Source organism: Boleophthalmus pectinirostris, unplaced genomic scaffold, assembly GCF_026225935.1.
Source record: "Boleophthalmus pectinirostris isolate CB_2022bp ecotype Guang Dong unplaced genomic scaffold, ASM2622593v1 HiC_scaffold_14, whole genome shotgun sequence".
Lineage (NCBI taxonomy): Eukaryota > Metazoa > Chordata > Actinopteri > Gobiiformes > Gobiidae > Boleophthalmus > Boleophthalmus pectinirostris.
In genome coordinates this window covers 3,946,183-3,967,545 of record NW_026571047.1, presented here as the reverse complement: position 1 = coordinate 3,967,545, position 21,363 = coordinate 3,946,183, and the positions used below count along the sequence as shown (strand labels likewise).

Below are 21,363 nucleotides of genomic sequence, written 5' to 3'. Positions count from 1 at the left end.
TTTTTGCAGTGTAGCAGTGAATAAACAGTACACTTTAAAGGTACATTGTGTAACTTTTTGGTTCTGTCGGGAATGTTCCACAGTATGACATTAAACAACTCTACTTCTGACCTGTAACTTGGTCTTGTTTGGTCTCCATGAACATAGAAAGGTTTAATGCCATATTGTGAAACATTCCAGACAAAGTAATAACATCTCCATGGAGAAAAGCATTTGATGGACCCTCCACCAGAAAAGTTACCGTATTTTCCGGGCTATTAAACACGCTCTTAAGCCTCTAATCCCATCAAAAAACGACCGCACGCCCCACAATCCAGAGCACCCTAAACATGAATCCACTCGGGTGTCCCAGCACGACTTCATTAAACTACAAAGCCGCAGCACCCACAGAACACACAAACACACACAGAGCAGACAGCGACCGACAGCACAAAAACACCCACAGACACGCCGACGAGAACAGAACGGAAAGTGAGTGCAATGTGCCACTTCTAGACACAACTGAACAACTGAGTCACTGTGAACACACCGACAATCCGTTGGTCCCAGACAGCACCCTCCCTACACGCCACAACTGAACAAAGCCCAGAGTCACCGTGAACGAACAAACAAACAAAACCACTCACCCATCCACAGTGTTGGGAAGGTTACTTTTAAAATGTATTCCCTTACAGATTACAGATTACAGACCCCAGAATGTAGTTTGTAACGTAATCCATTAAATTCCTTAAAGTGAGTAACGTAATCTGAATACTTTGGATTACTTTATTTGCTCTGGAGAAGCAAAGATTAGGATATCTTCACATAAATCTGCTAAATTAGAGCTGCTAAATTTAGTCCTGTTAAATCCTGGTTTAGACCTGGTTTAGTCCTGTTTTAGTCCTGCTTTAGACCTGATTTTTTATTTTTTTTTTTTTTTCAGTAATTCCACTCATTGCCGGACACTAAACCAGGACTAAACCAGGACTAAACCAAGACTAAACCAGGACTAAACCAGGACTAAACAGGACTAAAACAGGACTAAACCAGGAGGACTAAACCAGGACTAAAACAGGACTAAACCAGGACTAAAACAGGACTAAAACCAGGACTAAAACCAGGACTAAAACAGGACTAAAACAGGACTAAACCAGGACTAAAACAGGATTTAACAGGACTAAACCAGGACTAAAACAGGATTTAACAGGACTAAACCATGCCGCGTGGACTGTGTCTCCTCCTCTTCTATCAATAATATTTTTTTATACGGTAAAATAAAGTCTGGGCTTTTTATTTTCTTTTAGCAGACAAAACTTCTTATGTGAAGATTTCCTTGTCTTTTGCTTCTCTACAGCAAATCAAGTAATCCAAAGTATTCAGATTACGTTACTCACTTTAAGTAATTTAATGGATTACGTTACAAACTACATTTTGGGGTCTGTAATCTGTAATCTGTAGGGGATTACATTTTAAAAGTCACCTTCCCAACACTGTATATACACTATAGACAATAGACAGTATATTAATCCCTATTCGTACAGGATTAGTGTGACCTGTGGACCTTTGGTGATTTGTAATAGTTTTGGAGGATGCCTGAGATCTTTATCTCAAGCAAATGCGCCATGTCTGTAATTTGTGAAGTAAAAATTCCGCCACAAATGACCCACTATATTTCACCAAACACAGACACAGTCCGGTGATAACACTACATCTGCATCTCAGTGTTTGTTGTTGTAATTGCTCCTTTTCGATCTCTTTCTTTTCTTTCCATGTCCTTTTCTCTTTCAATCTCAGTCAAAGTCAGTGAAATTGATTAATTTATGGACTTTGTTTATTCCGTGGAAAGGCGCAGTACGTAACACAGAGGTGGGGCAGTATTTTGCAAATGACCGGACGTCCCCAGGTTGTACTTGTCCTGTGTGAATAGAGCTTTACAGTGTACATTGTAGTGAATATATACAAATAAATACAGTAGAATGAACAGGTGGGAATCCAGAACTACACTAAGCACCTTCAGCCTTCACTAGGACACTTTAAAACACTGCACTTTCATAGCACACAGCACTTTCAACATATTTGCACATGACAAAAAAAAATTGCACACAATTGGTTTTAAAAATTATTTATTGTCTTTCCTTTTACCACTTTTAATCCTGAGGCACAGTAGCACTTTAATTGGAAGCTGCTGGTCCCTGGAGGAAAAGGAGACAATTACCAAATACATTTTAAATTGAAATAGTGCAATATATGATGCAATATCTGTTTTTGAAATGTTTTAAGTGTTGATGTGAGTGTTAGTGTATTTTAATGTGTTTTAATGAATGGTGTGGCTTCTGCTTTTACTTACCTCCCTTTTTTATCTTCTGTCCAGGTGCTAAAAGAGTCCCCTGGAAACAAGTTCCCTCTTGTAAGGTTCCGGGCTGGACCACGTGTATTATTTTGTACAGGGGTTTTAGGTTTGGTGTTTTATTGGTTTATGGGTTTTAAAATTTAATTGGTGTAATGATTTTAGGGTTTTTATGTATATAGTTGGTGATTTTAATAGTTAACTGGATTTGGGTTGTTTGATGGAGGTTTAGGTTATGATTTTAAGCTAATGGCAAGGCAAGGCAAGTTTATTTGTACAGCACAATTCGTACACAAAGTAATTCAAAGTGCTTTACAGAATAAGAAATACATTAAAATCATAATAAAAAACAAATCAAAACATAAATAATCATGAAGATTAAAATTAAAAAAGAGAGACATAAATTGGAGAGAAGAGTGCGGAATGAAAACCTTTCAGTTATTTGCACAGTTAAACAGAAATGTTTTGAGCCTGGATTTAAACAGCGTCACAGAAGAGTCTGTCTCACATGTTCAGACTGTTCCAGGTTTTAGCTGCATGAACCTGAAACTCTGACTCCCCTTGTTTAGTCGTGACTCTGGGCACCAGCAGGAGGTCGGTCCCTGAGCTCCTCAGAGTGTGAGATGGTTCATATGACACTAACATGTCACAGATGGACTTTGGTGGTGCTCGGTCATGGAGACACTTGTACAAGCAGAGCTGCTTTAAATCTAGTCTCTGAGGCACAGGAGCCAGTGCAGAGACCTGAGACCAGGACTTATGTGCTCGTACTTCCTAGTTCGAGTCAGGACCCGAGCTGCAGCGTTCTGGATGTTCTGCAGCGTCTCACAGCTCGTTTGGAGAGACCAGTGAGCAGACCATTACAGTATCTAACCTACTGGAGACAAACGCATGGATAAGTTTCTCCAAGTCTGATTTAGACAGTAAACCTTTGATTTTTGCTATGTTTTTTAGATGGTAAAAGGCTGCAGATGTTATTGATTTGATGTGGCTGTTAAAGTTCAAGTCTGAGTCCATTATTACCCCTAGATTTCTTGCCTGATTTGAAGGTTTTAGAGAGAGAGACTGGAGGTGATGCTGACACTGTCCCTTTGTTTCTGTGGACCAAACACTATGACTTCAGTCTTGTCAGAGTTTAGCTGGAGAAAGTTGTTTTGCATCCACACACTGATCTGTTGGATGCAGATGGAAGGAATGGAAGCTAATGATCATTTTTATCATCCCTATTTTAGCATAGTAGTTTTATCCAATCAGAAGAACCAGCATAAAAGGCGCCTCCAAACATCAGTCTGGGTTCTGCTGCTGGAGAGGAAACTGCTGCCTGCCTCCATTTTGCACCCTGCACTATTTTTTGTTGTTGTTGTAATCATTGAAAAACAAAAAGTAAACCGTGGACCACAACTACCTGTCTGTGTCTGGATTTTTTTAACCTTACTCACTGAACCCCAAGCCGCTCACGGTCAACCTACGTCACAGTTTAATATACATTTACTATGAACAAATATACAGGGTGCTATAGAAATATATGAATGAGCAAAAGATATATACTGTATGAACTGATGCGCTGTAAATAAATAAATAAACAAATAAACATAAAGTGATGTATCTGATGTAATATGAACATGTAAGCATGATGTGCAGAGATAAACAGCACTGGTTGATTATATACATGTAGTTTGGATGGAGGGATTGGACAGGGGACATGGGCGTTCAGCGGGGGATAGAGGACAGTAAGGAAACAGCTGTGGGGAAGAAAGTGTTCCTGAACCTGCTGGTTTTCGTCCGAAGGCTTCTGAAGCGTCTTCTGGAGGGGAGGATTTGGAAAAGTTTCTGGTTGGGATGTGAGGGGTCCTTCAGGATGCTGTGAGCCCGCCGCAGGCATCGCTTCTTCTGGACGTCCTCAGTAGCAGGTAGTGAAGTCCCTGTTGTTGTCGAAGTTTTCAGCTTGTCTAAGAAAGGGTGGAGGTAAAAGACTGGAGACCAACTGGACGTCTTAAGCAGGAGATGTTTATTTAACATTAATAATACAGGTCCAGTATGATTTCAAAAAGGAAACATTGTGTGATCTTTGAGTGTTCAAGCCCCTTTTGACTGTGCTTCTGGAGGAGGAGGTTTATAAATCAAGTGGTGAGACTATGAAGGCCAGCAGACACCTGTTAAACATCAATATGCCACAATTTAGACAGTGGTTTGCCAGTGGTGTGCCAAAGCAAGATCATGGTGTAAATATAGTTTTTGTGAGTCAATGTTAAACTGAGATATATGTGGAGGATAAATTACTGAAATCCGTGATTTGGCATTGGGCAGTTTTCACCTTCCTCTGCAGTGCTTTGTGGTCGGCAACAGAGCAGTTTCCATACCAGATACCAGACTTGTGACACAGTTGGTTAACTCTTTCCCCCATGAAGACGACATTTGACGACCCTCCCTTGGTTCCTTAATGACGTCTTTTGACACCTTCGCTGTATCACTGAAAGACGTGATTTGACGACCATTACAAATGGCTCGGTTTTTCACATGTAAACAGAGGCTGTGATAGGTGGGGGCCACTACAATCCATACATGCTAATATATTTATGGGTTGTTCCAAGTAGAGTTAAGATGCTCTCAGTCACATAGTGGTAGAAGTTACCCAGGATGTCAGCGGACAGGTGGGTCTTCTTCAGTGTCCTCAGGAAGAAGAGCCTCTGATGGTCCTTCTTAACCAGGCTGGAGGTGTTAACTGTCCATGTCAGGTTCTCAGAGAAGTGAGTCCCCAGGAACTTGAAGCTGGAAACACGTTCAGCAGCCCTTGGTGTTGATGGGATTGTGTGTGTCTCCCTTCTCCTTCCTTAAATCCATAATGAGTTCCTTGGTTTTGCTGGTGTTGAGGAGCAGATTATTGTCATTAAAGGTGCACTGCGCAACTTTTCTGATCTCTTTTCTGATTTCTTGCCTCATGGAGATGTTATTGCTTTGCCAGGGATGTCCCACAGTACGGCATTAAACAAATATATCTTGTATTTATTCAATTACAAGTTTTTATTTCTCAAAACTACAGTTAAATCATCCATTATTACTGTGAACTCCACAGATCTGACCTGTAACTTGGCATTGTAATGTGGCCTGTTTGTCTGCATGGAGATGGTTAAATTAAACACAATCTTGTTGAACATTAGGTGGAAAAACATAAACGTACATGGAGTCAAGCAGGTGAAGAGAAAAGATTTTAAGAAATGAAAACAAGCTTATTTTTGTACGTGTAAAAGTTAAAACATGAGGGACTAAAAGTAAAAGTGTAAAAGTAACAAATATGAAAATTGTGAATATATAAAATGAACATACACAAATATCTGTGTATTGTTCTGTCCAAATGTTCTGTGTAAAATATTCAGATCAAAATAAAGCTGCGTGTGTGACATGAGAAAAGCCTGGAGTGACAGGATTACACTTACATAATCCGGTCTACACATCCAGACAGATGAATGTGTTTGGAGTTTGCAGGTATTTTCAGCATTACCTAACCTGAATTATGAAATGAAATTACATCATTTGGTCGATTTAGAATAGAAAATTTGAAGCACTGGAAATAAATGCAGTTCTCGCCTTCGCTTTCCTCTGCTAATACTCTTTCTATTCTAATCTGCAGTCTGAGCTAACTAGTGCAGTTCTTCAGCTGTGATTCATGGACTGAACCTGGACTAAATCAAAGCTCTACTAGAACAACCCTGGGGTAAATTGTCACTCTACCAAAACCAGGACTAACCAACGTAAATCCAAGACTTTTTTTAAGGTTAAGGCTGTGTTAACCCAGACACAGGGAGAACATGTAAACTCCACACTGAAAGACCCAGGAGTCCAACCCAGAACCTTCTCTCAAAAATCAAGACCCTCCTAGAGCGTCACTATCCATGGACTAACTCTGGAGTCTTGTAGGACTGACCCAGGTCAAATAATCAGCAAATAATCTAAGCAGTAAAAAACTGTTATTCATTATTTAGATTCATCTGCCAAAGATTGTCTGTGATCCAGAAAACACTTCAACACTTCACAAGTGGATAAGCCAATCACGAACATGCATGGCCCTTCTTAAGAGGGGGAAAAGAATATATATATATATATATATATATATATATATATATATATATATATATATATATATATATATATATATATATATGTGTGTATGTATTACAAGGGACTGAAAAACATTGCAGATTTTCAGATTTTGGCAGAATTAATGAGTGAAGTCTTAAACACAAGATATATCATATTATGGCTACGTTTACACAGAGCCGGGTATGTTGAGAAACAAATATTTCCCTCCCTCCTTTTTCCAAAATAACATCATGCCCACAGCATCTTTTTCAAAAAATATTTAGTTTATATCAATCTTCATAAATACACCACTGAGTGTCGTCCTATCTACACCGAGCCTCTGGGCGGCACCTGGATTAGATTCAAACCTGTAGCATTGATTTCATTACAGTTGTGAGTTTTACTCACAAATACCTTGAAAAATGTGCATTAGTGAGCGGGCTCGCCTCTCCACAGATCTGTTAAAGAATTGACAAAATGTCTGACCTCCGAGTTCATTGGTCTCTGGTCATGGATATGAAACATCAGCTGTGTGCAAATGAAACACATGAACACATGTGACTGTTGCTCTGAATGTTTCATCATCATCATCATGAGAGCACAAGGGAAACATTGGTCGCACTTTTGGAGTGTCAGCTCCTAAAACTCTGTTTATCTCACTTTACATGCAAGTGTTTTCCAGAATCTCCACTCTAGCTGGAGTCTTTAGAAAGATTCATTTTCAGAGGCCAATTTGCCGTTTGTGTGTAAAAGATGGGAACAAACGAAGGGAAATGTCTCTGTTTTTAAAAAATACCCCTTTATGTGTAAATGGGGCCTATATATCATGCACAAACTTTATATAAATCCCTGTTTTCATTTGGAAAAAAAAAAAAAAGGTGTTAATCTACAGATCTCTTCAAGCTGTATTTGGAACGACTTGTTCATGTTTGTGTAATCTTTATTTGCTTATTTTCAAGACGTCCTTTTGACGATCCCCCCATTTTCACCTCGACTGGTACACGCCCACTGTGATGTTCTTACTTCGTTCTACAGTTTAAGTTTCTTCATCTGTGATACAGGTGAAATTCAGCAGAGTTGTGTAATCATATTGGTACAAATGAAAAAATCCATGACTCACTAGTGTGATGTGCAGCTCCCAGGGGAGGGCCCAGTCTTTGCTGTGAGGCAGAAGTCAGTGGACAATCAAAACTATGATATAAAATGTATCAGTTCTAACATAATGATGCAAGGTTGTCATAGATTTTAACTACACAAGAGACACAAGCACAATGTCTGCTTTAAAAGTAACCACTTTAATCAAACATTTTATAACATCACAGTGAAGAAGAATGACTCAGGTAAGGCACACAGACTAATATTTCAGACCTCCCTCTCCCCAGACGCCTCCTCCAATCTCCTGCAGCCCCTCGTCACTTCGGGGACACTAAACTCTTAAATGTGTGTTGTGAGTTGGCTCCTTCAGAAGCTCTGGGGTCCGGCTGACAGGACATGTAAATGAGCGGGGGGTTTTCAGAGCGTGACCCTCACCCTCTGCACACCGCACGCTGGATTTACTCGGAGACAGGCTGCTTATGCTAATGTCTGCTGGAAGTCTAAACCGAGGAGTGGGCTTAGTCTGACTTATATTCTACCACACTGACTTCAACACAAGGTGAATGAATCGATTCTTTATTGTCATTACAACGTGCATCACAGACTGGACGTATATAAAAGGCTCTATTCATGTTACATCACACACCAGGAAGACGTTTGGAAACATGTGACGACAACTTCCGGTGTAGTTCTCGACACTGGGCTCACTGGCCGACTGTGATTAAACCCACAGAAGTAAATGTGAGCAGCAGTAAAATGAAGAGTGCAGACGTATGTGCTGTTTAGAATCATACCCAGTGTGCTCAGAGCTGTGTGTCAGGGGGAAATGATGAAAACGGAGATATTAAGGGTGAAGTATAGTTCTGCGTTGACTCAACACGCACTGCCTCCGTCGATTTGTCATCGTTTTTGATTCATGGATCTGCGTCAAGGTCTGTGCACCGCAAAGTAATTCACCATCAAAACACTAGGGGGCTAGGCTCACCATCAGCAGAACACCCCTCTGTCACAGAAAGAACACTCATATTCCACCGAGTCGTGTCCTTTTTAAGTCCGATAGAAACTGACCGCGTCAGGGCACAAGCAGTGATCTGTTTTTTGAGCACTTAGTTTATGCAAGTTAGCCATGTGGTTTGAAGTTTTGTTTCTGTAAAACGTAAACACATATGCTCAAAGCTGCATTAAACACATTATTTCTCAATGTATATTAAAAGAAAGGAAAGTGGAGAACAAGAAATGTATGTAGTGCAGAGGTAGGGAGGACCAATCACAGCTCTTATTGTCTTGCGTCACTTCCCCTGCTGTCTGCGTCATTTCGATGTGTAGTTTGAAAATTATGGAGGTGCACTTCGGTCGAAGCAAAGGCTCTGTGTAAGGGGTACGCGTCGACGCAGACTCTCTGTGTCGTGACACAGAGAGATTTGACGCTGGATTGTAAATTGGCCTTTAGAGTTGGGGTTGGTATTAGAGGTCTGCGTGGAACAGAATTTTCAGTCCCACTCCCGCCCGCACCCACATTGTGCAGTCCCACTTCTGCCGCGCCCACAAAGAATTGTAACTTTCAGTTCTGCTCCTGCCCACATCTGCAATCTTTTTTCTTATTCCCATCAACAAGTTCCACAAGATGGAGACGTTCGCTTTCTTAAACTCTGTCAACAAAAGCGGTGGTCTCGATCTGCTTGACTCTGCACCAAATGCCAAACTCTGGTGCAGTCCCTCTGGTGAGAACGCAAACTCGGTCCAAACCATAGACATTAGGTCCAAACCAACTACTCCAAATGCATCATGGGAGGGCAGGCTCGGACTAGTGGTGTGAAAGTTCTCTTACATTCATTATGTGTAGAGCTGTTTTGTACAGACGTATGGTGTGTTGGAGCTCAGGGTGTGGGGGACGTCTCACTCCCTCAGTCCACGTCTACTGTCCACGTCCTGCACACAAACCAGACAAACTCAAGTGGTTCATTGGACTCGGCGTGTTACTTCCAAACTGGACAAAAGTATTTCAGTGCAGTAGTATGTGGTATTTGCGGTGTGTAGTACCTGTGTGTGTATCATGAGTCAGCGTTTGAGTCTGAAGTCACAGTCACAGAGGTGAAATGTCCCACTTCCCTGAGTCGCTCTCACTCCGCTCTGGCCCACTTATCTGCTGATTGTGTGTCCAGCAATCTCATCTCCTCCTCCCTCTCTCTCCTCTACTCCCTCTCTTTTTTCACCTCTATCCCCTCCCTCTGTCTCCTCCTCTGTCTCCTCTACTCCCTCTCTTTTTTTCACCTCTACTCCTCCCTCTGTCTCCTCTTCTGTCTCCTCTCTCTGTCTCCTCTACTCCTCTCTTTTTTTTCACCTCTGTCTCTCTCCCTCCCTCTCTCTGTCTCCTCTACTCTCTCTCTTTTTTCACCTCTATCCTCTCCCTCTCTTTCCTTTACTCCATCTTTTTCACCTGTCTCTTCTCTCTCTCTCCTCCTCCTCTGTCTCCTCTACTCTCTCTCTTTTTTCACCTCTGTCCTCTCTGTCTCCTCTACTCCTTCTCTTTTTTCATATCTGTCCTCTTTCTCTCTTTCCTTTACTCCATCTTTTTTCACTGTCTCTTCTCTCTCTCTCCTCCTCTGTCTCCTCTACTCTCTTGTCTTTTTTCACCTCTGTTCTCTCTCTCTGTCTCCTCTGCTCCCTCTCTTTTTTCACCTCTCTCCTCTCTCTCTCTCTCCTCCTTTGTCTCCTCTACTCCTTCTCTTTTTCACCTCTCTCTCTCTCTCCTCTCTCCTCTACTCTCTCTTTTTTCACCTCTGTCCTCTCCCTCTCTTTCCTTTTTGGTCTCCTCTCCTCCTTCTCTTTTTTCACCTCTGTCCTCCCCCTCTCTCCTCCTGTCTCCTTTGCTCCCTCTCTTTTTTCACCTCAATTCTCTCCCTCTCTCTCCTCTCCTTCTCTTTTGCACCTCTGTCCTCTCACCCTCTCTCCTCCGCTGTCTCTTTTACTCTCTCTCTTCACCTCTACCCACCTACTCTCTTTCTCATCTCTCCTCCCTCTCTTTTCACCTCTGTCCTCTCCCATCTATTCTCTCTTTTTCACCTCCCCACTCTTTCCTCTTCTCTGTCACTTTTCACTTCAGTCCTCTCTCTCTCACTGCCATCTCTCTCCTCTGTTCTTTCTTTTTTCATCGCTGCTCTCTCCCCTCTTTTTCACCCCTGTCCTCTCTTTTCTTTCCACTCCCTCTCCTCTTCTCTCTCTTTCCACTTTTGTCTTTACTATCTCTCTCTCCTCTACTCACCTCTCTTCACATTCTCCTCTCTTTCTCTTCACACTCTCCCCTATACTCTCTCGTCTTTCCACCTCTCTCTCTCTCTCATCTACTCCCTCTCTTTTCACCTCTGCACATATGTCCCCTCTCTCTCTATAGAGGCTTTGCACCGTCACGTGACCCCTATAGTAACTGTACCTACGCCGCCATGACACCGGGCACACTATGTCATTGACTTCAGCAGCATCGGAGAAACATGGGCAGGTTTTGTAGTGTATTTGGTTGTTCTAGATCAGCGGTGCTCAATACGTCGATCGCGATCTACCAGTCGATCGCCAAGGTCGTGTGGGTAGATCGCCGTTTCATTTTTTAAACTAACCATGAAAGAAAGGGAAAATTTGGGCACTTGGCGTTTTGTGAATGACATTAAGACAAACGATCCTGCTCCTTCACAAGTTAGAAAATAAAAGACAGCCATGACTGTGTGGCTTAACCTATAATGCACTTGACTGCGGACCATGAGATTGAGTGCTCAAGCTGCTTTTCTCAGTGTATTCTTGGTTTTGAAATGTTTACGTAAGAGACCCAAATGTGGAAAGGCACTGCTGGGATTTGAACCCAGGATCTCCTGTTTACGAGACAGGCACTTTGACCAGCTAAGCCACAGCGCCTACACTTTCAGATGTGACCATGAAAGGAAGCTAAAATCTGGGCACTTGGCATTTCTAAAGAAAAGTCAGATAAGTTATCCTGCTCCTTCACAATCTAGAAAACAAACTCCATACATGACCACGTGGCCTAATGGATAAGGCGTCTGACTTCGGATCAGAAGATTGAGGGTTCAAGTCCCTTCGTGGTTACTTGATTAGTGCTTGGCTTTTGAATATTTACAGAACAGAATGTGAAAAGGCACTGCTGGGATTTGAACCCAGGATGTCCTGTGGAGGCAAGAAGCACAATGATCAGCTTATATGGACTTCAGTTGACAGGAGGGACGATTGGAATCATCTCGTGATTAGGCATCAATATGCAGTGTGACTTGAGATCAGAAGATTTAACTCCCTTGATGGCTCTCAGTACAATCTCAATTTTAGAATGTTCACAGATGATAATAGAAGGTCGAAAGGCACTGCTGGGATTTGAACCCAGGATCTCCTGTTTACAAGACAGGTGCTTTGACCAGCTAAGCCACAGCGCCTACATTTTCTAAACCAACCATGAAAGAAAGGTAAAATATGGGCACTTGGCGTATTGTGAACAACATTCTGACAAATGATCCTGCTCCTTCACAAGTTAGGAAATAAAAGACACCCATGACTGTGTGGTCTAACGTATAAGGCGTGTGACTGAAGACCATGCGATTGAGTGCTCAAGCTGTTTTTCTCAGTGTATTCTTGGTTTTGAAATGTTTACGTAAAAGACCCACTTGCGGAAAGGCACTGACTTGAACCCAGGATGTCCTGTTAAGTCAAAGAGCGCATTGACCAGCTTTTATGAACTTCAGTTCACAAGAGTGAGGATTTGAATCATTTCATGATCAGGCATCGATATGCTGTCAGACTTGGGATCAGAAGACTGAGCGTTTGAATCCCTTGATGGTGCTTAATGCAACCTCAATTTAAGAACGTTCACAAACAACAACAGGAGGTGGAAAAGCACTGCTGGGACTTGAACCCAGGACGTCCTGTTTACTAGACAGTTGCTTTAACCAGCTAAGCCACAGCGCCTACATTTTCTAAACAAACCATGAAAGAAAGGTAAAATTTCGGCACTTGGCGTTTTGTGAATGACAATCAGACAAATGATCCCACTCCTTCACAAGTTAGGAAATAAGAGACACCCATGACTGTGTGGTCTAACCTATAAGGTTACATGACTGCAGACCGTGAGTTGAGTGCTCAAGCTGCTTTGTCAGTGTATTCTTGGTTTTGAAATGTTTCCGTAAGAGAGAGACAAATGTGGGAAGGCACTGCTGGGATTTGAACCCAGGATCTCCTGTTTACGAGACAGGCACTTTGACCAGCTAAGCCACAGCGCCTACATTTTCAGATGTGACCATGAAAGGAAGCTAAAATCTGGGCACTTGGCATATCTAAAGAAAAGTCAGATAAGTTATCCTGCTCCTTCACAATCTAGAAAACAAACTCCATACATGACCACGTGGCCTAATGGATAAGGCGTCTGACTGAGGGTTCAAGTCCCTTCGTGGTTACTTGATAGTGCTTGGCTTTTGAAATATTTACAGAACAGAATGTGAAAAGGCACTGCTGGGATTTGAACCCAGGATGTCCTGTGGAGGCAAGAAGCACAATGATCAGCTTATATGGACTTCAGTTGACAAGAGCGGACGATTGGAATCATCTCGTGATTAAGGCATCAACATGTTGTCTGACTTGAGATCAGAAGATTTAACTCCCTTGATGGCTCTCAGTACAATCTCAATTTTAGAATGTTCACAGATGGTAATAGAAGGTTGAAAGGCACTGCTGGGATTTGAACCCAGGATCTCCTGTTTACAAGACAGGTGCTTTGACCAGCTAAGCCACAGCGCCTACGTTTTCTAAACAACCATGAAAGAAAGGTAAAATTTGGGCACTTGGCGTATTGTGAACAACATTCTGACAAATGATCCTGCTCCTTCACAAGTTAGGAAATAAAAGACACCCATGACTGTGTGGTCTAACGTATAAGGCGTGTGACTGAAGACCATGCGATTGAGTGCTCAAGCTGTTTTTCTCAGTGTATTCTTGGTTTTTGAAATGTTTACGTAAAAGACCCACTTGCGGAAGGCACTGACTTGAACCAGGATGTCCTGTTAAGTCAAAAAGCGCATTGACCAGCTTTTATGAACTTCAGTTCACAAGAGTGAGGATTTGAATCATTTCATGATTAGGCATCGATATGCTGTCAGACTTGGGATCAGAAGACTAAGCGTTTGAATCCCTTGATGGTGCTTAATGCAACCTCAATTTAAGAATGTTCACAAACAACAACAGGAGGTGGAAAAGCACTGCTGGGACTTGAACCTAGGACATCCTGTTTACTAGACAGGTGCTTTAACCAGCTAAGCCACAGCGCCTACATTTTCTAAACAAACCATGAAAGAAAGGTAAAATTTCGGCACTTGGCGTTTTGTGAATGACAATCAGACAAATGATCCCACTCCTTCACAAGTTAGGAAATAAGAGACACCCATGACTGTGTGGTCTAACCTATAAGGTTACATGACTGCAGACCGTGAGTTGAGTGCTCAAGCTGCTTTGTCAGTGTATTCTTGGTTTTGAAATGTTTCCGTAAGAGAGACAAATGTGGGAAGGCACTGCTGGGATTTGAACCCAGGATCTCCTGTTTACGAGACAGGCACTTTGACCAGCTAAGCCACAGCGCCTACATTTTCAGATGTGACCATGAAAGGAAGCTAAAATCTGGGCACTTGGCATATCTAAAGAAAAGTCAGATAAGTTATCCTGCTCCTTCACAATCTAGAAAACAAACTCCATACATGACCACGTGGCCTAATGGATAAGGCGTCTGACTGAGGGTTCAAGTCCCTTCGTGGTTACTTGATAGTGCTTGGCTTTTGAATATTTACAGAACAGAATGTGAAAAGGCACTGCTGGGATTTGAACCCAGGATGTCCTGTGGAGGCAAGAAGCACAATGATCAGCTTATATGGACTTCAGTAGACAAGAGCGACGATTGGAATCATCTCGTGATTAAGCATCAACATGTTGTCTGACTTGAGATCAGAAGATTTAACTCCCTTGATGGCTCTCAGTACAATCTCAATTTTAGAATGTTCACAGATGGTAATAGAAGGTTGAAAGGCACTGCTGGGATTTGAACCCAGGATCTCCTGTTTACAAGACAGGTGCTTTGACCAGCTAAGCCACAGCGCCTACATTTTCTGAAACAACCATGAAAGAAAGGTAAAATTTGGGCACTTGGCGTATTGTGAATAACATTCTGACAAATGATCCTGCTCTTTCACAAGTTAGGAAATAAAAGACACCCATGACTGTGTGGTCTAACGTATAAGGCGTGTGACTGAAGACCATGCGATTGAGTGCTCAAGCTGTTTTTCTCAGTGTATTCTTGGTTTTGAAATGTTTACGTAAGAGACCCACTTGCGGAAAGGCACTGACTTGAACCCAGGATGTCCTGTTAAGTCAAAAAGCGCATTGACCAGCTTTTATGAACTTCAGTTCACAAGAGTGAGGATTTGAATCATTTCATGATCAGGCATCGATATGCTGTCAGACTTTGGATCAGAAGACTAAGCGTTTGAATCCCTTGATGGTGCTTAATGCAACCTCAATTTAAGAATGTTCACAAACAACAACAGGAGGTGGAAAAGCACTGCTGGGACTTGAACCCAGGACATCCTGTTTACTAGACAGGTGCTTTAACCAGCTAAGCCACAGCGCCTACATTTTCTAAACAAACCATGAAAGAACGGTAAAATTTCGGCACTTGGCGTTTTGTGAATGACAATCAGACAAATGATCCCACTCCTTCACAAGTTAGGAAATAAGAGACACCCATGACTGTGTGGTCTAACCTATAAGGTTATATGACTGCAGACCGTGAGTTGAGTGCTCAAGCTGCTTTGTCAGTGTATTCTTGGTTTTGAAATGTTTACGTAAGAGAGACAAATGTGGGAAGGCACAGCTGGGATTTGAACCCAGGATCTCCTGTTTATGAGATAGGCACTTTGACCAGCTAAGCCACAGCGCCTACACTTTCAGACGTGACCATGAAAGGAAGCTAAAATCTGGGCACTTGGCATTTCTAAAAAAACAGTCAGATAAGTTATCCTGCTCCTTCACAATCTAGAAAACAAACTATATACATGACCACGTGGCCTAATGGATAAGGCGTCTGACTTCGGATCAGAAGATTGAGGGTTCAAGTCCCTTCGTGGTTACGTGATAGTGCTTGGCTTTTGAATATTTACAGAACAGAATGTGAAAAGGCACTGCTGGGATTTGAACCCAGGATGTCCTGTGGAGGCAAGAAGCACAATGATCAGCTTATATGGACTTCAATTGACAGGAGGGATGATTGGAATCATCTCGTGATTAGGCATCAACATGTGGTCTGACTTGAAATCAGAAGATTGAACTCCCTTGATGGCTCTCAGTACAATCTCAATTTTAGAATGTTCACAGATGATAATAGAAGGTTGAAAGGCACTGCTGGGATTTGAACCCAGGATCTCCTGTTTACTAGACAGGTGCTTTGACCAGCTAAGCCACAGCGCCTACGTTTTCTAAAACAACCATGAAAGAAAAAAATAAAATTTAGTAAAATTTGGGCACTTGGCGTATTGTGAACAACATTCTGACAAATGATCCTGCTCCTTCACAAGTTAGGAAATAAAAGACACCCATGACTGTGTGGTCTAACGTATAAGGCGTGTGACTGAAGACCATGAGATTGAGTGCTCAAGCTGTTTTTCTCAGTGTATTCTTGGTTTTGAAATGTTTACGTAAGAGACCCACTTGCGGAAAGGCACTGACTTGAACCCAGGATGTCCTGTTAAGTCAAAAAGCGCATTGACCAGCTTTTATGAACTTGAGTTCACAAGAGTGAGGATTTGAATCATTTCAAGATTAGGCATCGATATGCTGTCAGACTTGGGATCAGAAGACTAAGCGTTTGAATCCCTTGATGGTGCTTAATGCAACCTCAATTTAAGAACGTTCACAGACAACAACAGAATGTGGAAAGGCACTGCTGGGATTTGAACCCATGATCTCCTGTTTACTAGACAGGCTACATTATCTGAACTAATCATGAAAGAACGGTATAATTTCGGCATTTGCGTTTTGTGAATGACAAAGACGATCCTGTTCCTTCACAAGTCAGGAAGTAAGAGACATCCATGACTGTGTGGTCTAACCTATAAGGCACTTGACTGCGGACCGTGAGTTGAGTGCTCAAGCTGCTTTGTCAGTGTATTCTTGGTTTTGAAATGTTTACGTAAGAGACCCAAATGTGGGAAGGCACTCAGTACAATCTCAATTTTAGAATGTTCACAGATGATAACAGAAGGTCGAAAGGCACTGCTGGGATTTGAACCCAGGATCTCCTGTTTACAAGACAGGTGCTTTGACCAGTCAAGCCACAGCACCTACACTTTCAGATCACGTTTGGACTCGGTCTTGTCTCTCACTCGAGGTCTGACACTCAACAAGTGCGATCATATTACGGTCGTTGCTGTTGGCAATAAACTTGTACCGGGGTGCGGGAGCATGCGGCGCGTGTCACCATAGCCTGCGAGCGGCTTGTCCACAACAGTGTGAGTCCTCGTGTACCAGCGTGTATCACGGGGCAGGTTAAACTTTTTTAAAAACATCCTACCTGTCCATCTGCTCACGTCAGCGCACTGCTCCTCGCCTTCTCACGCTGTCGCTCTTTCCAGGCTCCTTCCACAATGCGCAGATTAGAAGGACAAGACAAAACGCGAAGCAAAAACTGATCTAAATGTATGTTAGAGTGTTGGCACAGAGGAGCCAACAGCACAGAGCAGACCTACTGCGACATGTGGCTAAAGTTTGCCTAATAAACGTGCACAAATACATCTGGGTTTGGTTTGGTAAATGTGCAGAGGCTAAATCCTGCTGTAAAACTCGTACGAACCATGTAACTCCAGTTAAGAACTTGAAAAAACAGGTTTAAAAATAATAATCACTGTCTTCACTTTTTTCAGTTTTCTGTAAAGTGCTATTGGAAGTTCTCTTAAGTCCAGTACAGTTTACTTGACTTTGTAGTCAGTTGATCATTTTTGACTTGGAGATTTTATAAGTAGCTCGCATGCTGAAAAAGTGTGGGCACCTCTGATTCAAGTCAATACGAGCATGTAAAAAGTTGAATTGTGTTGTGCAGTATTATCTCATGACGTTATGCAAGATACCTCAAAATGTGTTGTACATGTAAGAATTCATAATACATTTACAAATAAATATGTGTATAACATTTTTGGATTAGGTGGTAGATCTTTCAGACACGATCATTTTAAAAGTAGCTCACATACTGAAAAAGTCTGAGCAGCCCTGATCTAGACGCTCTGAAAACGATTCGTTTCTTCACTGTTCCTCTGGAAATGACTCATCAGGATCAAACAAGGGAATTATCAGAAAAAAACGGAATTATGGTTAGAGAACATAAACCGCAAAGAGATTTCCTGTGGTACCATCAAGACACACTCACGTCACTTTCATCAAGGTATTTGCTATTTAAAAAGTTTATTTAATGAGAGAAGCACATTTACTGAACTAAAATGTAAAAAGAAAACATTTGCAGTGTGAGTGGCAGTAGAAACTGGATCTTCCAGCGCACATATAAACATGTCACTCGTCGTAGGACCATGTTTTCTTTATTGTCTTGCTTATCCACAACTTTGTCTTCTAGAATGAATCGCTTTTTGTGAGTGGATCTCTCTATCGTTTGTAAGGATCTTTTCATGGCCGATTCTTTCGAGGTTCGGCTCACAGACTCTTTGACTCGTGCGTCATGTTGATCACAGGAGCCCAGTGTGGGTTCGTTGAATCGTAAACTAGTGCGGGCTTTCCTGGATAAATTAATGACATTTAGTTCAGTAAATGTGCTTCTTTCATTAAATAAACTATGAAACAATTTAAATAGCAAATACCTTGATGAAACTTCAGGTGTCTTGATGGTAACATTGAAAATCTCTTCACGGTTTATTTTTTGTAGCCATAATTCCCTTGTTTGATCCTGATGAGTAATTTCCAGAGGAACAGTGAAGAAAAGATTTGTTTTATCTCTTTCAGAGCGTCTAGACCAGGGGTGTCCAAACTTTTTTCATCAAGGGCCACATGTCTAAACACAGATGAAGCAGAGGACCGATCGAGGGCCGTAGACTGGAGCTCAATACAGTGAATAATTGAAATATGTGCAAGTTTAACACATTAGAATGAGTCATCAGACTTTATTCATGCTAAGATCCTTAAAACCACAAACTAAATATGAAAAATTGGCTTTATCAAAGTAGATTTTCAAAAAACTTGCAGTAAAAAGTAAAATTTTAATTGATGCAAGTTAATTTGGTCCAATTCACCTGGAAGCCTGAGGGCCTAGAAAAAATTGTCTGAGGGCCGCATTTGGCCCCCGGGCCGTAGTTTGGACATGCCTGGTCTAGAACAACCAAATACACAACAACACCTGCCCATGTTTCTCCGATGCTGCTCAAGTCAATGACATAGTGTGACTGCTGTCATGGCGGCGTAGGTACAGTTACTATAGGGGTCACATGACTCTGCAAAGCCTCTATAGTAGTTTTCTCTCTCTCCTCATTTCCCCATCTGTACTCTCCTCTTCATCTCTTCTTTCCTTCTTCCTCCTCTCCTCTCCCTCTCTCCCTGTCATCTCTCTCTGTGTTCCCTCTCTCTCTTCTATCAGAGTGGAGGAGTGGAGTCTCAGGTGGCAGGACACATTCCAATTACTCAACACATAAAAGAGAGAGACAGAGAGAGGAGAGAAAGAGAGATGGAGAGAGGAGAGAGATGGAGAGAGAGAGAGATGGCGAGCAAAACAAAACAGAGAGGTGGAGGGAGGAGAGAAAGGAGAGAGGGGAAAGAGATGGAGAGAGGAGCTGAAGACAGAAAAGAGGAGAGAGAGAAAGGTGAGAGTGGGAGAGGGAAAAAAGGAGAGAGAGATGAGAGAGTGAGTAAGAGCGCGAGAGAGGAGAGAGTGAGAAAGAAAAAAACTGAGAGTGAGGAGAGAAAGAAAAAGGAAGAGAAAGAGAGTGAGTGAAAGAGGAAGAGAAAGGAAAGAGTGAGAAAGAGAAGAGAGTGAAAAAGAGGGAGAGAAAGGAGAGGGTGAGAAAGGAGAGAGTGAGAAAAAGAAATGGGGAGCGAGAGGAGACTGTGAGAAAGAGGGAGAGAAAGGAGAGAAAGAGAAAGCGGGAGAGAGGGAGAAAGAGGGAGAAAGGAGAGAGTGAAAGAGACAGAGAAAGGAGAGGGTGAGAGAGAAATTGGGAGAGAAAGGAGAGAGAGAAAGAGACAAAAAGAGGGAGAGAAAGGAGAGAGAGAAAGAGGGAGAGTGAGAAAGAGAAATGAGGAGAGAGATGAGACAGTGAGAAAGAGGGAGAGAAAGGAGAAAAAGAGAAAGCGGGAGAGAAGGGAGAGAGTGAGAAAGGACAGAAAGGAGAGAGTGAAAGAGAAAGAGGGAGAGAAAGGAGAGAGAGAAAGAGGGAGGGAGAGAAATGAGACAGTGAAAGAGAAAGAGGGAGAGAAAGGAAAGAAAGAGGGAGAGAAACGAGACAGTAAAAGAGAGAGAAAAAGGGGAAAGAAAGAGAAAGTGAAAAAGAGAGAAAAAGGGGAAAGAAAGGAGAAAGTGAAAGAGTGAAAGAGAAAGGAAAGAGAGAGAGAAAGAGGTACAGAAAGGAGACAGTGAAAGAGAGAGAAAGAGGGAGAGAGAGGAGTGAGAGTAAAGAGAGGGAGGAGAGAGGAAGGGCTGAAATCGAGCTGATGTCTCCACAGATCATGTCATAGCGCTCTGAAGGGGGAGTGACTTAGCATGAAGCAAAAAGGGAGGGAAGACTTGTTGATATCTGCTAAATACCTCCACACACTACGGGGGACTTTGATTTTCACTGTGATTTGTTTCTCCACAAAAACTCTGCGGATTTAGGCTGAGTTCTTCTGAAACAAAACCCCGCTCCAGGTCTGGAGTTTGAGGAGGCAACAACATTCCCACGTGACTTAAAGCTCTCAATAGTCCATTCTGTGTAAAATAGGACCTTTAAATCTCCGGCCCTCGTTCGCTGCGAGATGATCCACTCAGATGATCCACGGCTGTGAGATGATCCAGTGCTCCGCAGATAACCACCTCGCGCATCTGTTATTGACCTGTGGAGCTCCGTATTGGATCATATCTCACACGGATGAACGTCTTGAGGAGACCAGGCCGTTCATCACCGGAGCCCCATAACCCCACGACGTGAAGATGGAAGCCTTCTCAGATAAAAGCTCCTCTGCCCCTCTGCTCACTCAGGCCTGACGGAGCATCGCATTCGGGCGCTCGTTACTGTGATGAAAAGGTTACAGGTTAGAAGAAGTTTCAAGATGCACTGGGATATTTCACAGTATAAAAATAAACCTGTCGTTCTTGTATTTTATGTTTTATTGATCAAAAGTTGTTCTTCACTTTCTTAGCACATTCTGACCATCCTAATTATTCATGATTCAAGATGAGTTCATGAGCACGTTTCACAACTTTCAGACACCAGAGCAGAGTTTTGGTAGTTAACAATGAGCATGCTAACAGTGCACTTGCAGATTCACAGCGTTTTCGATTTAACGTTTTATAAGGTTATGTCCTGATGGTGGAGGAAGTAGAAGCGCTGCTGGACTTTCTTCACCAGTGATGCAGTGTTGGTCCAGGAGAGGTCCTCACTGATGTGCACTACAGGGTGGATCGGGCTGATTTTTTCTGTCCGAGCCGGTCGGCGTCTGACAAAGCAGTGATCGAATCTGACTCGAGCCTGATAGGCATTAAGATATTTGTGTCCAAACCCAACCAAACCCGACATAATTAAAATCAGGCAGTTTTCATAGGCCTAATAATGACAGTGTCTGTGTGGCCTAACTGACCCAGAGACAGA

The 21,363-nt window shown here is 42.4% G+C and overlaps 12 non-coding genes across 12 annotated transcripts; 2 read left to right on the top strand and 10 right to left on the bottom strand.

Annotated features, from left to right (window-relative positions):
- Nucleotides 1-11,327: 11,327 nt before the first annotated feature.
- On the bottom strand, nt 11,328-11,401 carry trnat-cgu (transfer RNA threonine (anticodon CGU)). The gene has a single exon. It is a non-coding gene; the product is annotated as a tRNA-Thr (tRNA).
- A 116-nt stretch (nt 11,402-11,517) lies between these two features.
- trnar-ucg (transfer RNA arginine (anticodon UCG)) lies at nt 11,518-11,590 on the top strand. The gene has a single exon. It is a non-coding gene; the product is annotated as a tRNA-Arg (tRNA).
- A 264-nt stretch (nt 11,591-11,854) lies between these two features.
- On the bottom strand, nt 11,855-11,928 carry trnat-ugu (transfer RNA threonine (anticodon UGU)). The gene has a single exon. It is a non-coding gene; the product is annotated as a tRNA-Thr (tRNA).
- A 766-nt stretch (nt 11,929-12,694) lies between these two features.
- On the bottom strand, nt 12,695-12,768 carry trnat-cgu (transfer RNA threonine (anticodon CGU)). The gene has a single exon. It is a non-coding gene; the product is annotated as a tRNA-Thr (tRNA).
- Nucleotides 12,769-13,208: 440 nt separating this feature from the next.
- On the bottom strand, nt 13,209-13,282 carry trnat-ugu (transfer RNA threonine (anticodon UGU)). Its single transcript has one exon. It is a non-coding gene; the product is annotated as a tRNA-Thr (tRNA).
- Nucleotides 13,283-14,044: 762 nt separating this feature from the next.
- trnat-cgu (transfer RNA threonine (anticodon CGU)) lies at nt 14,045-14,118 on the bottom strand. The gene has a single exon. It is a non-coding gene; the product is annotated as a tRNA-Thr (tRNA).
- Nucleotides 14,119-14,555: 437 nt separating this feature from the next.
- trnat-ugu (transfer RNA threonine (anticodon UGU)) lies at nt 14,556-14,629 on the bottom strand. Its single transcript has one exon. It is a non-coding gene; the product is annotated as a tRNA-Thr (tRNA).
- A 455-nt stretch (nt 14,630-15,084) lies between these two features.
- trnat-agu (transfer RNA threonine (anticodon AGU)) lies at nt 15,085-15,158 on the bottom strand. The gene has a single exon. It is a non-coding gene; the product is annotated as a tRNA-Thr (tRNA).
- A 235-nt stretch (nt 15,159-15,393) lies between these two features.
- On the bottom strand, nt 15,394-15,467 carry trnam-cau (transfer RNA methionine (anticodon CAU)). Its single transcript has one exon. It is a non-coding gene; the product is annotated as a tRNA-Met (tRNA).
- A 117-nt stretch (nt 15,468-15,584) lies between these two features.
- trnar-ucg (transfer RNA arginine (anticodon UCG)) lies at nt 15,585-15,657 on the top strand. The gene has a single exon. It is a non-coding gene; the product is annotated as a tRNA-Arg (tRNA).
- A 263-nt stretch (nt 15,658-15,920) lies between these two features.
- Nucleotides 15,921-15,994, bottom strand: trnat-agu (transfer RNA threonine (anticodon AGU)). The gene has a single exon. It is a non-coding gene; the product is annotated as a tRNA-Thr (tRNA).
- A 799-nt stretch (nt 15,995-16,793) lies between these two features.
- On the bottom strand, nt 16,794-16,867 carry trnat-ugu (transfer RNA threonine (anticodon UGU)). Its single transcript has one exon. It is a non-coding gene; the product is annotated as a tRNA-Thr (tRNA).
- Nucleotides 16,868-21,363: the final 4,496 nt, after the last annotated feature.